This window comes from Bos indicus, chromosome 1 (assembly GCF_029378745.1).
Source record: "Bos indicus isolate NIAB-ARS_2022 breed Sahiwal x Tharparkar chromosome 1, NIAB-ARS_B.indTharparkar_mat_pri_1.0, whole genome shotgun sequence".
Classification (NCBI taxonomy): domain Eukaryota; kingdom Metazoa; phylum Chordata; class Mammalia; order Artiodactyla; family Bovidae; genus Bos; species Bos indicus.
In genome coordinates this window covers 60697760-60715911 of record NC_091760.1, presented here as the reverse complement: position 1 = coordinate 60715911, position 18152 = coordinate 60697760, and the positions used below count along the sequence as shown (strand labels likewise).

The window sequence follows — 18152 nt, the reverse complement described above, 5'->3', positions numbered from 1 at the left end:
GGGATTCTCCAGGCAAGAACACCGGAGTGGGTTGCCATTTCCTTCTACAATGCATGAAAGTGAAAAGTGAAAGGGAAGTTGCTCAGTTGTATCTGACTCTTCATGATCCCATGGACTGCAGCCCACCAGGCTCCCCCATCCCTGGGATTCTCCAGGAAAGAACACTGGAGTGGGTTGCCATTTCCTTCTCCAATGCATGAAAGTGAAAAGTAAAAGTGAAGTCGCTCAGTCGTATCTGACCCTCAGCGACCCCATGGACTGCAGCCTTCCAGGCTCCTCCGTCCATGGGATTTTCCAGGCAAGAGTACTGGGTTGGGGTGCCATTGCCTTCTCTGGTGAACAAAAGCTACTAGGCTTTAAAAGACTGAAGCACAGTATATTAGACTGGATTTGAATTTCCTTTCTACTTTTAATATTTGTCTATCTTTAATGAGAAAACTCTTGAAACTTTGGTGACACAAATGAAGTGTGATGTGGGGTCCTTGGAGGAATTCAAGATGACAGAAACAAAAATGATTCCAGATTAGTGAAACGAGTACCAGTATGAAACCCCAAAGGAGCTGAGATTACATGTCTTAAAGAAAAAAAATGTAGGAAGCGTTGGTTAATCTTTAAGATATCATTGGATATTGTAGGACTGATAGTGGGTGATTATTTTCTGTTCCTATTAAGGGAAGAACAAGTGCTTTATTATCAACCAAAATGATTAAATTTAAAAGAATCTCTTAACTCAAAGGTTAGTGAAACCCTAGACCATATTACTATACCAAATCCTCTGGGAGACCTTCTGTTGAATTCTGCTGTTCAAGGAAACAAACTTACTTTGGGGTCACAGTCTAATTTCGTATTCTGCAGCCTTTGAGGTAGAATGTCAGCATGTGGCTTTTTTATTTAGTCATGTTATATAGAGTTTGCCTTCCTCTAGGATGAGGAATTCATACAGTTAAACTAACCATAACATCCAGCTTACCACAGTATAATTCAGAAAAGTGAATTTTATAAATCCAATCACTTTGATTCTCAGGCTGGTCAGCCAGTTCTTAGCCTGAGTTCTTAAGGATACTGCATCTTGTTATACTCTAGATGTAATTCTAGTTTTTAGCAACAGCTGAGCGCCAAGTTACATGTTCCCCTGAGTTTCATTCCCAAAACAAGTCTCCCTCGAATCAGTTTTCTTACTTAAAATGCCCACCACAATTATTATCTTCCTACTTATCTGTACAGATTGTTATTATTTTCATTCACTGTTTTTCTGTTATGTTCTGTTGCTGGTCAGGCTCATTATAAAATTCACATTTAGAAACCCAAATTTTCATCAGTATATTTCAGCTAACTCAACGGATGGGAGAGCAATTCACAACTAATGGGGAAGCAGGAAAATCCATCAAAATGATTGGCATTCTCAAGTCTCCATCTTTTTCCCAGCTTTATCTTAGGTCCTCGTGTTATTCTATTCCACTTAGGCTCCATGATTTTAACTATTACTTATTCACTGATAACTATATATGTTCAGCTTATCTCTTGAGTTCCTGATTTAAACATCCAAATGAATGTTTCAAGTTGTACTATATCTCAAATCCAACTTGTCCAAATTTGAATGTCATAGCCTTCTTAACCCAGTTCTCTAAATCATAAACTTGGTTGTCATTTTGAATTCATTTGTCTTTTACCAACCTATAAAAAAATCACCAATTTCCATCAATTAAACTTTCTTAATAGTTTTCAAATACATACTCTTCTCCCCATCTTCAGCATTATTATTTTAAATAATAGTTTTTTGCCAGGACTCCCTGGTCCAGATTTATCTATTTCTGCATTTATTCTTATCTCGACACATTTCATTTATTCAACAACAACAACAACAAAAAAAAACTCTTCAGAGGCCTACTACATGCCTAACTCTGCATTCAATGTTTAAAAGGAAATATACTATTTTCAGGGATAGTTTGAGATCAGTGGGAGAAATGAACAAAAGTAGATGAAGGCAGTGAAGCCATTTAAGATCAGTTATCTGTTTTAATTAAAAAGAAAGTCACAACTTTCTAGTGAAATAAATGGAAAAGGAGAGGGACTAAAAAAGTAATATATGCCTTATTTTCACTGAAGTCTGAAGCAATCAGAAAACACAAGCTACAGGTGCTGTAATAGCCTAAGGGGGAGATGGTATTGATGTTGTTATTGCTTCATCTATATTGAGAATGAAGGTGAGTGATTAAGCTATGAGGGAGAAGCAATAACTTGACCCAGGTTTTGATAGGTAGGGCTGGGTGCCCCCCAGAAATCAGATTATCGTTTTCTGCTATATTCAGTTAGCAGTGCTGAGCGTGGTGCACCTGCTTTCCACTTCTTGCTCTGCCTAACAATTTGCTTTTTACATTCCGGAAACTGCATTCCATAGAAGCACCTGATTAAGTGAGCAATGAGCAAAATTAGATAATGATACAGTACCCAAATGAGTCAGTAAGAATTCAACCGAGCCACAGTCTAAGCCTGAGGAAAACTGTTTGCAACAATCCATGTTTATGAGGAAATGGGAAGAGCTAGGAAGCATAATGTAATCAGTGTTCAATGTTATTGTGTTGGTTCAGACAGCAAAACCTTACTAAAGATGTCAGAAATTTCATCAAACCTGGCATGAACTTAGTGCAGCATCTTGATTCTACACAGTGGATTCTGTAGAACCATAAACCATGGAGCTGAAACAAGCCTCTGAGATAGTCTGGTCCAGTTCTTTCACTTTGCTGCTGCTAAGTCACTTCAGTCGTGTCTGACTCTTTGCGACCCCATGAACTGCAGCCAACCAGGCTCCTCCATCCATGGGATTCTCCAGGCAAGAGTACTGGAGTGGGGTTCCAGGTGAAGAAACCAAAGCCTAAAGAAATTGAGAAAGTATGTGTCTGAAAATTACTTTGTACATCCTCCTTCAGTGGTCTGGGTGAGCAAAAATTATGTCCTTACAGTTCAAATACTCTAATCTTAGTCCAGGTCATCAGGATAGCACAATTCACTAAACCTGTCGGGTCAGGAATCACTGATTTCTCTGTCCACACCATAAAGGCTACATTTTCAAGTTGCTAAAAAAAAAAAAAAAAAAAAGGGCAGAAGAACATGGCTGAGATTGTTTTTAATAGTTGCAGCACTGATTTCTGATCCCAGTGTATTTTCTTTGGAAATTTCAGCTGTCTCTTAGAAGGTCTGTAACAGGTATTATTCAGTTGCCCTGAATATTTTATTTCATGATTTTATTTCACTGTGACCTTCACAGATTGATGTATTTATCTGACATACTCCTTTTTTTCAGCTGCTCTTTCCAAGTAATAAAGGCTAACTAGGTTAAAACATTTCAAGGAAAATACTGGGTCAGGAAGATCCCCTGGAGAAGGAAATGGCAACCCACTCCAGTATTCTTGCCTGGAGAATTCCATGGACAAAGGAGACTGGTGGGCTACAGTCCCTGGAATTGCAAAGAGTCAGAAACGACTGAGCAACTAACACACACACACACACACCCACATACACACACTGCCTCAAAGGGGCTTCCCAGGTGGTGCTGGTGGTAAAGAACCTGCTCAAATGCACAAGACCTAAGAGACTTGGGTTCAATCCTTGGGTCGGCAAGTTCCCCTGGAGGAGGGCATGGCAGCCCACTCCAGTATTCTTGCCTAGATAATACCATGGACAGAGGAGCCTGGCGAGCTATAGTCAGTCCATAGGGTTGCAAAGAGTTGGACATGACTGAAGTGACTTAGCATGCACACACACACCGATCAAAAAACATGAAAAATTTACCAGATATATTTAACATACTGATTTGTACATATGCACATACAGACACACAGCCTCACTATTTAGTCTAGCATTCATCTTTAATGTATATATATGTAAATATATAATGTATATATATGTAAATATATGGTGATAATTACAGGAAACTACCCATGTTTTACTTCTCTTAGACTATAATGATATACTTGCAGGTGACTGAGAAACAAAGGTTCTCTTCTCATTTTTCTTCTTTTTTCAAAATATAGCCCTGGGAGAAAGATCCAGGTTAATCCTTTCTTGACTGGAGGGCCCAGGACATGAAGAGTCTAGAGTCAGTGGAACACGCAAAGCTCATCCCTGCTGGCAATGAGCTATAGGGAGTCACTCAAGCCAGAAAAGGCAATTTGGACTTCAAATTCTGCTGTCTGTCCAGGTAGTGTCCTTTCTGCTGAATCCAGAGAATTCTTGCCAAGCTAGACACTCACAGATTGTAGTGTGGATTTCTGCCCAGGGAAGCTGGATGGCTACCAACTCCTGCTTCACAGAGAACCATCTATACTCCTGAAAAGTTTTCTCTTGGTCATGAATCACACACACAAACAAATGAAGTCTGAAAGGAAGTTTTACATGTGGGAAAGTAGCCCTGGGAAAAGGTAACAATTGCATGGCTAGGAGAGATGACCTACCAGATGAGAAGTACAGACTGGGTCAATCCTAGAAAAACTTTGGGGAGAGGGTAGGTACGTTGGTGCAGAGAGTTGAGATTTACTTGTTATCCTTCCAACCCAGCCTCTTTACTCATTCTTGATACCCTAATAAAATAATTGACAAAATTTATTAATCATCAAGCATATATAAGACTGGTTAGATACTTCATGTAACTCTAAAGAGGTATAAAAATAACTCCTGCATGTAAAGAGCTTATTATATAGTTGGGTAGAAAAGACAAGAAGGCAAGGAAGGTGGAATGTGATTTAAAAAAAACCAAATGAATCCTGCAAAGATTCTATTTCAGGTGAGAGAATCCACAAGAGACAGTGTGTTTCAGAAAAAGAACCACATGACTTGAGCTAGAATTGAAAGACGGTGTGGTACAGACACCAGTTGCCACTCAACATCTATTTTCCTTTTTATCTTTAGTAAGAGAAACCTAACTCTATTTGTACGGAAACCAAGTCAAAAGACATTTCCCGGTGTCTTTGCACCTGGTTGTAACCATGTGATTAGGTTCTGGCCAATGATATGTAAGCTAAAGTGTTGTGTGGACAACCAGAAAGGCTGCTTAAAAGGACGTAAATCATCAGGCACCAATTCTATGTGTTCTCCATTTTTCCTCTTTCTCACCTGAAACTTTAATATGGCAGTTGAGCAGCAGCAGCCATTTGGAACCGAGAAGATAACCTTGAGGATAAGATCCACATTCTGAGATGATGGAGCAAAAGGGCCACACTACTAAGAGAATCTGCAGGCTTCTAAAGGTAAAAGTCTAGACCCGAGGCTTCCAAACTATGGTCTTGGCCAATCGGAAACATTTTTTCCCCTCAAAATTGGAAAGGATAAGTCTTTATATATGTTTTAACATAAAAACAGAATAAAAGTAATCCTCTATCATTATTGTCATTTCATATCAATAAACATTTTACAATTAAAAAATAAGGTTAATCTCACAGCAATCATAAATTGAATAATTTTAACATTAAGAAAATTCACATATTACCCTATTTTTAAAATTTATTTCAATATGGACCATCATCAATCCTTTGATAGATCAACAGAAGTCTATACACTAAGGCTTGGAAATTGTTCTCTAGATTTTAGAAATTTTATTCTAGAGCAGTATCTCCCCTGGAAAAGGAAATGGCAATCCACTCCAGTATACTTGCCTGGAGAATCTGATGGACAGGAACCTGACAGGCTACAGTCTGTGGAGTCACAAGAGTCAGACATGACTTAGCAACAAAACTACTACTATTAGAATTTACATTGGAGAAGGAAATGGCAACCCACTCCAGTATTCTTCTCTGGAGAATTCCACAGACAGAGGAGCCTGGTGGGCTGCAGTCCATGGGGTCACAGAGAGTCGGACACGACTGAGTGACTAACACACACACTCACACAGTGTCTCCCCAAATATGACATTTAAAATAAATTTGAGTTGTAAATGTGATGATTTGGGGTGCTATGTGAGAAGGTTTCATATCATGCCTAGAACAGGCAATAAATAACGTTGAATCAAATAGTGAAAAAGTTATCATGCCTTTTTCTGTTTTCCTTCAGCCCTTCCAACTAGAGAGGAAGACTCAGTTTGATACTACTCAATCAGTGATCCAATACTAGGGTAATCTTCCATTTAATAAAGAGATAATGGATATCAATATCAGAATCTGGAAAGATGCAGGAAAGAGTAATGAGATATTTAATTAACATTGCTTTGTTTCCATTATATTTATAGTTAGCTTTCTTTTTATAATAAAAAGTTTCCACATTTTAAATAGTGATAAAAAAATTCCCTTTTAAAGAATACAGACATAAAGTTCATGGTTTTTAAAATCTATATAAAAATATACTAAGTAGCTAATCATATAGTGTTACTTGAATACACTAAAACTAATGAAGATGTTACATGAATGATTGAGTAAATGGAAACAATTATGTGAGGGCCGTAAAGAGTTATCTGGTCGATGGCTCTGTCTCTGAAACCAGGACAGTCACTCAAAATGAAACAACCCGGCTGAACTAGAAGGTTTGGTCTCATCCTTGCGTTCTCTTGGGCATGTCGTTGGCTTTGCTTTTCCTGACTTCCTTTACCCTGATCTTGTTAACCTGATCCTAAGTCTTACCTACTCTTTATCTGAAGCTCTAATCCACAGTTCTGAAATTATACCCACTTTAATCCTCCCGTGTCCCACTCTGGGCAGCTATAATAACTGCTGCTGACAATTTATTCTACGTGGTAGATGTCTCATTCTGAGCCTCTACCACCACCTTTACTAACATACTCACCACTCTTAGTGAACTCCACCTCCATGCCAGAACTCATTGTCAGTCTGAGACCCCAGAAGTATCATCAGACTTCCACCAAAAATTCAAAAGGACAGGTTATAATTAATGCACTTTTCAGAAAAACTGAGGAAAACAATGTTTCTATGTTCTTACTGAACCAATCCATTTCAGCTCATCTTAGTCATTAGTTCCACAAACTAGATATTTTCCTAAAGTACTATCTTATAAAAAAATTGATTCCATGGAGTGATCATTATACCTTCCAGAAAAAAAAAAAAACCAAATCTCCTTCTAGTAGAGCTTAGAGAAATATTCACCTTCCTTCTGCTCTATGAAGCCCATCAAAATTTCAACTTTTCAAACAGACTTCCTTTCAACAGTCTATGCTCTTTTCTCCCATAAGAGTATTGTTCTTTGACTCCAGAATCTCATACTTATTTTACTAGCTCTTAAATAAATTTAAGAATCAGGCTGAAAGGGTCCTTACAGTTTGTCTAATTAACCTTCCATACAGGGTTAAAACTCCTTCTACCAAAACCTCTACTGGGAAATAGTTTTTGCTTAAAAATGTATTAAACCACCTGAAAGTCTTATGGCATTAGTTGTTTTTCTAAAAGTGATTAAAATTGCACTGGCATATCTGCATGCTCAGGCCGAGGCCGGTCAGTCCACAAGAGATGGATGGCCAGGGCTGGTGAGATGTGTTATCTGTGGCGATGTAACTATATTTCTTATTGTAGAACTAACTGACCCATATAAAGATGAACTGATGACTTGCCTCTTCATCACTTGGAACCAACACTCATCTGGACCAAATATTAACAATTATGGTAGTTAAACAGTTATATGGGAAAGATAGATGTCCTGAGATGAAAAAAAAATCACATTAAGCTGGAAACATTTAAATTATTATAAAACTGCAATGTTGCATTTTAACAAAACTGCAAGTATTTGGCAAGACCTCCTGGTTTCCATTCAAAAGAGAGTGGAAGGGTATTAACACTAAATGATGTCATTAATTATGGTAGGCATTTTCATCTATTTTACCTTATTTAAGCATAATAATTTATAGAGATTCAGTGTTTGAAGTCACTCATTCAAGGTCACATAGCTTAGTAAGCAGTTGATCTGTGATTCAGAAGTTTCACCCTAACTGTGGATTGACCCATTATTCACTTGTCAGAACTCATGAAACTATACTATACAGAGTGAACCCTAATGTTCAGTTCAGTTCACTTCAGTCACTCAGTCATGTCTGACTCTTTGCAACCCCATGAACCACAGCATACCAGGCCTCCCTGTCCATCACCAACTCCTGGAGTTCACCCAAACTCATGTCCATTGAGTCGGTGATGCCATCCAACCATCTCATCCTCTGTCGTCCTGTTCTCCTCCTGCCCTCAACCTTTCCCAGCATCAGGGTCTTTTCAAATGAGTGAGCTCTTTGCATCAGATGGCCAAAGTATTGGAGTCTCAGCTTCAACATAGTCCTTCCAATGAACCCCAGCATTGATCTCCTTTAGGATGGACTGGTTGGATCTCCTTGCAGTCCAAGGGACTCTCAAAAGTCTTCTCCAACACCACAGTTCAAAAGCATCAATTCTTTGGCACTCAGCTTTCGTTATAGTCCAACTCTCACATCCATACATGACCACTGGAAAAACCATAGCCTTGACTAGATGGAGATTTGTCGACAAAGTAATGTCTCTGCTTTTGAATATGCTATCTAGGTTGGTCGTAACTTTCCTTCCAATGAGTAAGCATCTTTTAATTTCATGGCTGCAGTCACCATCTGCAGTGACTTTGGAGCCCCAAAAAATAAAGTCAGCCACTGTTTCCACTGTTTCCCCATCTGTTTGCCATGAAGTGATGGGACTGGATGCCATGATCTTAGTTTTCTGAATGTTGAGCTTTAAGCCAAATTTTCCACTCTCCTCTATGTTAAGTATGGACTTTAATTCAGAATAATGTTTCGAGGCTTCCATGGTGGTTCAGAGGTTAAGAATCTGCCTTGCAATGGAGGGGACACAAGTTTTGTCTCTCGTCAGGGAAGATCCCACTTACCTTAAGGCAACTAAGCCTGTGAGGCACAACTCCTGAGCCTGCATGCAGCAACTACTGAAGCCCATACCCCTAGAGCCTGTGCTCCACAACAGAAGGAACCACCACAGTGAGAAGCCTGAGCGAAGCAACAGAAGAGTAGCCCCTGCTCATTGCAACTAAAGAAAAGCCCATGTGCAGCAACGAAGACCCAGTGCAGTCAAAAATAAATGAATAAAATGCTATAAAAAATAATGTATCAATATTGGTTCATAAATTGTAACAAATTTATCACGTTAATTCAGGATGTTATTATTAGGAGAAATTATGAGTTAAGTATAATAGAATTTTCTGTATTTCTCAATTTTTCTGCAAAACCACTATTGTTATAAAAAGTCATTGATTTTAAAAATAATTTTAAAATAAATAAAATATTCATACACACACATTTAACTAATCATTCCTTCTCCCACTCTCCCCTAAACTCACTCCAGTCGGGTTTTCCATGGTTCCACCTCTGCATGGACACTGAGCACATCAGGGTCATCTGCGACCTCCATTTCCATGTGTGTAATCCTCAGTATTCATCTTACTTCACTTATCAATAACATTAGACACATTACTCACAACCTCTTTGTTGAAACACTTCACTTTTCTTCCAGGTATCACATTCACATGTTTGCTTTTCGTTTTTGTTTTTTCTCTTCCTTGACCTCTCCTTTTCAGCTTTTGCTGATTTCTTCTTTCCTCTCTGACCTCTTAACATTGAAGGGCCCTAAAATTTAGTCCTTTTGACTTCTTCCCTTTTCTATCTACCTCACTTCCTTAGTAATTTTATTTAATCCAATGACTTTATATTATGCTGGTGATTCTCAATTATTTTAATGTTCAGAGACCTATTTTTTTCCCTAAAATTTAAACTTACGTAACTGTTTAATATCTTGTACTAGTTAGGGCTCTCCAGAGTAACAGAACCAAAAGGAAATTTATTATAAGGAATTGGCAAATGGGCTTACATGATTATGGAGGCTGGCAAATTCACATATGCAGTGTGGGCTGACAGGCAGATATCCAGAGTCAACTGTTCAGAAAAGTCTGAAGGCAGTCTACTGGAGAGTTCCCTCTTGCTGGGGGAAATTAGTGCTTTTGTTTTATTCCCTTCAACTGATTGGATGAAGCCCACACATTATGAAGGGCAATCTGCTTTATCCAAAGTTTACCAATTTAAATGTTAATCATGTCCAAAACATTCTCCAAGTAAGCACTTGTAATTAACCTTCACGCATCTCAAACATAATTTGACAAATCTCCACTTGTTTTCTTTCCCCAACTCAGGTAATGAGAGCTCCATCCTTCCACTTGCATCAGCAAAAAACTATGAAGTCAGTCTTGGTTTGTCCTTTCTCTTACAACTCACACTCAGTTTTTCTTCTCTCCCCCTCCACTGACACTATCCTGGCCCATGCTGGTATCATCTTCTTCCACAAGTTTAGCAAGAGCCTTTTACTGGTCACTGGATATTTCTCTTACCCTCCTCCTCAGTCTGCATTACTGTTTCTCAAGCTGTATTGTGCATACACATCACCTGGGGATCTTGTTAAAGACAGATGCTGGTTTAGAAGATCTGGGGTGGGGCCTGAGAGTTTCCATTTCTGACATGCTCCAAGTGATGACCATGTTCCTGGTTCATAGATAACACTTTGAATAGCAGAAGTCAGAGTGATGCTTTTAAAACACAATTGAAATCATGTTTCTCTTCTGGCTCAAAATAATCCAACTGTTTTTCCAATTCACTCAATGTAAAAGCTGTACTCCTTGTAGGGGCCAACTATCCTAAATGATCCAAACTCTCTGAGTCCTCTCTTTCACCTTCATTTACTACTATTCTCTCCTTTGCTGATTCTACTTCAGGCACACTGGCCTTCTCATGTTTCCCCTTGGTAATCACAAGTTTGTTTTCCAGGTCCCTGAGTCTGTTTCTGTTTTGTAGACAAGTTCACCTGTATCACTTTTTTTAATTCCACATACAAGTGATATCATACGATATGTGTCTTTCTCTGTTTGGTTTATTTCACTTGGTATGATAATCTCTAGGTCCATCCATGTTGCTGCAAATGACATTTCATTCTTTTTCATGGTTGAGTAATATTTCATTGTATAGATGTACCATTTTTTATCCATTCATCTGTTGCTGGACATTTAGGTTGCCTCATGTCATAGCTATTGTAAATACTGCCTCAGTGAACACTGGGGTGTGTGTATCTTTTTGAATTATGCCCAGACATATGCCCAGGAGTAGAGTTGCAAAAAAATGAGTCCTACTTTAACTACTCTGCTTAGAATTAAACATACTTTCCCTACTCCCAGCATTTCCCACCTTCCCTGCTCAGTTTTATTTTTCTCCATAGTACCTTATCACCTTTACCACACAGGCTAATGTACACGTTCACTAGCTGTATTGTCTATCTCCCCATCAAAATATACTCTCCTTGAGGGCAAGGATTTTTTTTTCTATGTGCTCACTATTGTATCTCTATCACTTACTAACAGTGCCTTGTACATGGTGTATACTCAATAATCATTTATTAAATACATAAATGAAAGAGTAAATGAATTCCAAAGGCCATGCTTGTTCCAGAATATGATTGTCTTTCCCTGAATCAAAACCTTAGCAAAGCTTCAGAAGAAACAGATTCAAAAGAATGTCTATAATAAAATTTTGATTTAGAAAGACAAATGCAGGTAATGCTTATTAAATACATATGACTAATGCCACCAATGTCATATAATGCAAGACAACATAAACAGTGTGAGCTTGCTCTTATAAGAATGTATACTGTGAACAAAAAGAGAAAGGAAGAAATTTTGTGTTAGTAGTGATGAGTCATGGGTAATAAGTGCATTTACACTTTTCAACATTTTTATAAAAATATAAATAAATTTGTAATAAAGATTTTAATCTATGCCACGTAATTTTTGTTCTATAATGTCAAAGTTTAAACAATTATAGTTTCACTTATGATGGGCTAAAACAGAAATAAGCTGCTACATTAATGGGCCCTTTGTTTCAAACCTCAAAAGCCATCTAGTTATTTCATGCTGAAGATATTTGGATGAAAGAGGAAGATCACAAAATCTCCAGAAGCACACAGTCAGAAAATCAGGCTGAGGCTCAGCTCCAAGGTTGATTAGCCCTGAATAAGAACCAGATCACCCATTTAGTACCCTGAATGTGTGATCTACCCATTACAAGGCACAACAGACAGCACAGTTTTCACAGCCTAGGAGACCCAGAAGGGTACCATAGGAGCAGCCCCACCACTGCCCCTGACTCTCCACACCCCTCCCCCACACTCCGCCAACACTGCAAGCAAGAGAGATTCCAGGCAGCACCCCCTTCTTAGGTCACACACCTGTGCCTAGTGGCGTGGGAGGTGGGAGAGCCATTTTGGACTCTAATGCACCTAAGGGACTTACCAAAATATAAGAAAAGCATTTAAAATGTATTGAGTAACTACAGTTATGACGAAGGTCTACTCTGTGTGCCAAACCTGACAAACTCAGCCTTCAGACCCTCAAACTATTAGGTCTCTGGGCTCAAAGCAGTGATATGCAAGAAAACGCTGAATGACTAGCTTTTTGGACAGGAGGCACATGATTCCTGTGCTGCGCTGTGCTTATTCATGTCTGACTCTTTGTGACCCCATGGACGGTAGCCCACCAGGCTCCTCTGTCCATAGGGATTCTCCAGGCATGAATACTGGAGTGGGTTGCCGTGCCCTCCTCCAGGGGATCTTCCCAATCCACAGATTGAACCCAGGTCTCCCGCATTTCAGGTGGATTCCCTACCATCTAAGCCACCAGGGAAGCCCACATGATTACTAGTGCGTGCCAATTTCCATGCAGTAAATACTTCAAACGTAGCTGACATCTCGCTATCAACATGTCGTCATTGAATCCAGGGTTTGGGGAAGAGATTGTGCATGACTTCATTCCAAATTGTTTCCACAACACAGAGATAATAAATACAAATCTGCTCAAGAGTAGAGCTAATAGCAAAATGCAGTAAAACATGTTTGGAATCCTTATCATCTTTGTTTCAATATATTTAATTGAAAGTTTGTATAATTTCATTTTTAGTAATGGATGTTTAACAACTGGCTCAGGATTTCTGAAAGTTTAAGAATTGGCTCTTGTGAGCTGAACTGCTGACTCCAATACACCATGGGTTCAAAGTAGATGATGTCCTTTTTTCTACATAGCTGGTATCTTTACAGTGCGTGCATGGATGCATGCTGTCTTTTTAGTCATGTCCAGCTCTTGCAAGCCCATGAACTGTAGCGCACTAATCCTGAAAGATGATGCTGTGAAAGTGCTGCACTCAATATGCCAGCAAATTTGGAAAACTCAGCAGTGGCCACAGGACTGGAAAAGGTCAGTTTTCATCCCAATCCCATAGATAGGCAAGGGCAAAGAATGCTCAAACTACTACACAATTGTACTCACCTCACACACTACTAAAGTAATGCTCAAAATTCCCCAAGCCAGGCTTCAGCAATACATGAATCGTGAACTTCCAGATGTTCAAGCTGGTTTTAGAAAAGGCAGAGGAACCAGAGACCAAATTGCCAACATCTGCTGGATCATGGAAAAAGCAAAAGAATTCTGGAAAAACATCTATTTCTGCTTGATTGACTATGCCAAAGCCTTTGACTGTGTGGATCACAATAAACTGTGGAAAATTCTGAAAGGGATGGGAATACAAGACCACCTGACCTGTCTCTTGAGAAACTTGTATGCAGGTCAGGAAGCAACAGTTACAACTGGACATGGAACAACAGACTGGTTCCAAATAGGAAAAGGAGCATGTCAAGGCTGTATATTGTCACCCTGCTTATTTATATGCAGAGTCCATCATGAGAAACGCTAGGCTGGAAGAAGCACGCTAGAATCAAGAATGCCAGGAGAAATATCAATAACCTCAGATATGCAGATGACAGCACCCTTATGGCAGAAAGTGAAGAGGAACTAAAGAGCCTCTTGATGAAAGTGAAAGAGGAGAGAAAAAGTTGGCTTAAAGTTCAACATTCAGAAAACAAAGATCATGGCATCCAGTCCCATCATTTCATGGAAGATGGGGAAACAGTGGAAACAATTGCTGACTTTATTCTTTTGGGCTCCAAAATCACTGCAAATGGTGATTGCAGCCATGAAATTAAAAGACACTTGCTCCTTGGAAGGAAAGTTATGACCAACCTAGATAGCATATTAAAAAGCAGAGACATTACTTTGTTAACTAAGGTCTGTCTAGTCAAAGCTATGGTTTTCCCAGTAGTCATGTATGAATGTGAGAGTTGGACTATAAAGAAAGCTGATCGCCGAAGAATTGATGCTTTTGAACTATGGTGTTGGAGAAGACTCTTGAGAGTCCCTTGGACTGCAAGGAGATCCAACCAGTCCATCCTAGAGGAGATCAATTCTGGGTGTTCATTAGAAAGACTGATGCTGATGCTGAAACTCCAGTACTTTGGCCACCTGGTGTGAAGAGCCAACTTATTTGAAAAGACCCTGATGCTGGGAAATATTGAGGGCAGGAGGAGAAGGGGACGACAGAGGATGAGATGGTTGGATGGCATCATGGACTCAATGGACATGGGTTTGGATGGACTCTGGGAGTTGGTGATGGACAGGGAGGCCTGGCATGCTGTGGTTCATGGGGTCGCAAAGAGTTGGGCACAACGGAGTAACTGAACAACACCAACAAATAAGTAACATTTATATGGTGGATGATGATAAGTGCCATGGAGAAAAACAAAAATAATGAAAGTTATGGGGAATCCAAGGATAGATTGAGGGGTGGGGCTGTCACAGAACTAATTGGTAATCTGATACTTGAGCAAAGCCCCAAAGGCAGTGAGGAGACTAATATGAAAAGGCAAATGTATAGGATGAGGTCCTCCTCTACTTTCACAGCACAGCATAAGACAGGATTTTTTTGGCTGATGTTTCAGACATGGATTGTTGGATTCCAGTATGTCTGTTTCTCCAAACAGCGGCCACCCCCAGAGCAGTTGCAGTCTCTACACATTAGTCTCTCCTTTTTCTTCCTCCTACTTTCTCATTCAAACTCTGGCTCCTCTCACTCCTCTCTGACTCATCCTGCTCTTTTATTCTTGGTCATAATTCTGTGTTCTGACTCATTCAGTTCTAATCACTGAAAATTTACTTCCTGTGTAACCAGCACTATGCTAAGTAAGAGGAAAGATTACAAAATAGCCCAAGATCCTTGAGGGCCTTCTGTCTAAATACAGACAAAAGAGACATAAACAAGCCCCTTCTTTTGACAAACACTGTGCCAAAGTGTTACTACCTATAAAATGATCTCTATTTTTCAAACAAAGAAAATGTATAACATCAAGCAAAAGGGAACATAATATGATATACATCAAATTGGAAAGAGGTTTATTCATTATCAATACCTGTACCTTTTTATTATTCCCCAAATCCTAAAAATGACATTTTTCTAGCAGACAGGTAGTAACAGGATATGTATTATTCATGCACTCAAAGCACCTACAACATTTGTATTTCAGCAAAATACCCACCTCTCTTCCAGATCACGCAGTAACAATTATGGACTGGCTAAAAATGGAACAACTGGGTTTTGTTGTTGATCATAAAGGTGAAGTTTATTGATTTAAAAAGAATTTGTCCAAATTGGACATTTATTTATTTGTGTTTCTGATTTAAAAGGGGGCAGTGTTTTGCAAGCAGGGATATATGAGTCAGAGAAAACATTTCCAGCATCCTGGTTTGGTTGAAAAGAAAGAAGAAAAGGGGATTAGCAATTGAACACCTGCTTGATGCCAGGCAAGGTGGCAGATACTTTCCAATATATTATTCTATTAATATATGCCATTTCATGATACACACACATATATACACAAATATAGGAGGAAGGTTCTATTACTATCCTGAGTTTAAATAAAAGGAAATTGAGTTTCTAAGAGAATATAAATAAGTCTTCAATAAGCATAGCTTATGAGTAGCAGACATACGATTCCAGGTATGTCTGGCTCTGAGAACCATGGTTTCTCTACTCTTTATGCTTCTCTCAGATGAGAACCTCATGTTGATGAAGCCATGAGGTTGATCCTTACCTTGTGCTGGCTTAACTCTGAGCCAAAGCCTACTCTCTTCCACTGTCCAAATTCAGGCCAGAGCCTTATGTATCCAAAGTGTGGTTCAAAAAGACACCAAATAAGAGTGTGTAAGCTAGATGATAAGAAACCCATCCTGACCCCTGGATAAAAAAGGGTAAACAGATACATTGCTGATGTGTCATCAGTGCCAGTTTTGTTGTGCCCAAAGGCTAGCAGGACTTGACCTTTGTCTTTCTATAAATTTAAGTTACTTTCTGTCCTTTAAATGATAAGGTATCGTCATTCACAATGTCAAAGAAGGCAGTTATAAAGATTCCAGCGGTCTACATCAGGAGAGGACCTAGCCAGATGCATTTTGATTAATCATAGCCTTCTTAGTAGAACTGGTTATTCGGTTGTTCAGTCACTCGGTCATGTCCAACTCTTTGTGACCCCATGGACTGCAGCACTCCAGGCTTCCCTGTCCTTCACCATCTCCCAGATTTGCTCAAATTCATGTTCACTGAGTCGGTGATGCCATCCAACCATCTTGTCCTCTGCCATCCCCTTCTCTTCCTGCCTTCAATCTTTCCCAGCATCAGGGACTTTTTCAATGAGTCAGCTCTTTGCATCCAGTGGCCAAAGTATTGGAGCTACAGCGTCAGCCCTTCCAATGAATATTTAGGGTTGATTTCCTTTGGGATTGACTGGTTTGATCTCCTTGCAGTCCAAGGGACTCTCAAGAGTCTTCTCCAGCACCAGTTTTCTTTAGTGCTCAGCCTTCTTCATGGTCCAACTCTCGTATCCATTCATGACTACTGAAAAAACCATGGCTTTGACTATACAGACCTTTGTTGGCAAAGGGATGTCTCTGCTTTTTAATATGCTGTCTAGGTTGGTCACAGCTTTTCTTCCAAAGAACAAGCATCTTTTAATTTCATGGCTGCAATCAATTCATCTGCAGTGATTTTGGAGTCCAAGAAAATAAAGGCTGTCACTGTTTCCATTTATTTCCCATTTATTGGTCATGAAGTGATTGGACTGGATACCATGATCTTGGTTTTTGAATGTTGAATTTTAAGCCAGTTTTTTCACTCTTCTCTTTTACCTTCAACAAGTAGCTCTTTAGTTCCTCTTCACTTTCTGCCATAAGAGTGGTTCATCTGTATATCTGAGGTTATTGATATTTCTTCCAGCAATCTTGACTCCAGCTTGTGCTTCATTCCAGCCTGACATTTCTCATGATGTACTCTGCATATAAGTTAAACAAGCAGGGTGACAATGTACAGTCTTGACATACTCCTTTCCCAATTTTGAACCAGTCAGTTGTTCCATGTAAGGTTCTGTTGCTTATTGGCCTGCATACAGGTTTCTCAGGAGGCAGGTCAGGTGATCCAGTATTAATATCTCTTTAAGAATTTTTTGCACTTCGTTGTGATCCATACTGTCACAGGCTTTAGCATAGTCAATGAAGTAGATGTTTTCTTGGAATTCTCTTACTTTCTCTATGATCCAACAGATGTTGGCAATTTAATCTCTGGTTCCTCTACCTTTCTAAATCTAGCTTGTACATATGGAAGTTTTTGATTCACATACTGTTGAGGCCTAACTTGAAGGAATTTGAGCATCATCTTGCTAGCACAGGAAATGAGTACAATTGTGTGGTAGTTTGAACATTCTTTGGCATTGCCTTTCTTTGGGATTGAAATGAAGACTGACCTTTTCTCATCCTGTTGCCACTGCTGAGTTTTCCAAATTTGCTGGCATATTGAGTGAATCACTAAAGCATCATCTTTTAGAGTTTGAAATAGCTCACCTGGAATTCTATCATTCCCACTAGCTTTGTTTGTAGTGATGCTTCCTAAGGCCCACTTGACTTTGTAGTCCAGGATGTCTGGCTTTAGGTGAGTGATCACACCACTGTGCTTGTCTCGATCATGAAGATCTTTTTTGTACAGTTCTTCTGTGTATTCTTGCCACCTCTTCTTAATATCTTCTGCTTCTGTTAGGTTAATACTGTTTCTGTCCTTTATTGTGCCCATCTTTGCATGAAATGTTCCTTTGGTATCTCTAATTTTCTTGAGGAGATTTCTAGTCTTTCCCATTCTATTTTTTTCTCTATTTCTTTGCATTGTTCACTTAAGTTGTTCTTATCTCTCCTTGCTATTCTTTGTGACTCTGCATTCAGATGGGTATGTCTTT

General features: G+C 39.2%; 1 long non-coding RNA gene across 1 annotated transcript in view; it reads left to right on the top strand.

Annotated features, from left to right (window-relative positions):
- Positions 1 to 5238, top strand: part of LOC139182798 (uncharacterized) — a 28586-nt gene extending 23348 nt beyond the window's left edge. The window contains exons 2-3 of the long non-coding RNA XR_011566371.1: positions 4032 to 4198; positions 5130 to 5238. This is a non-coding gene — a long non-coding RNA (uncharacterized lncRNA). The remainder of the gene's footprint in view (positions 1 to 4031; positions 4199 to 5129) is intronic.
- The last annotated feature ends 12914 nt before the right edge of the window (positions 5239 to 18152 follow it).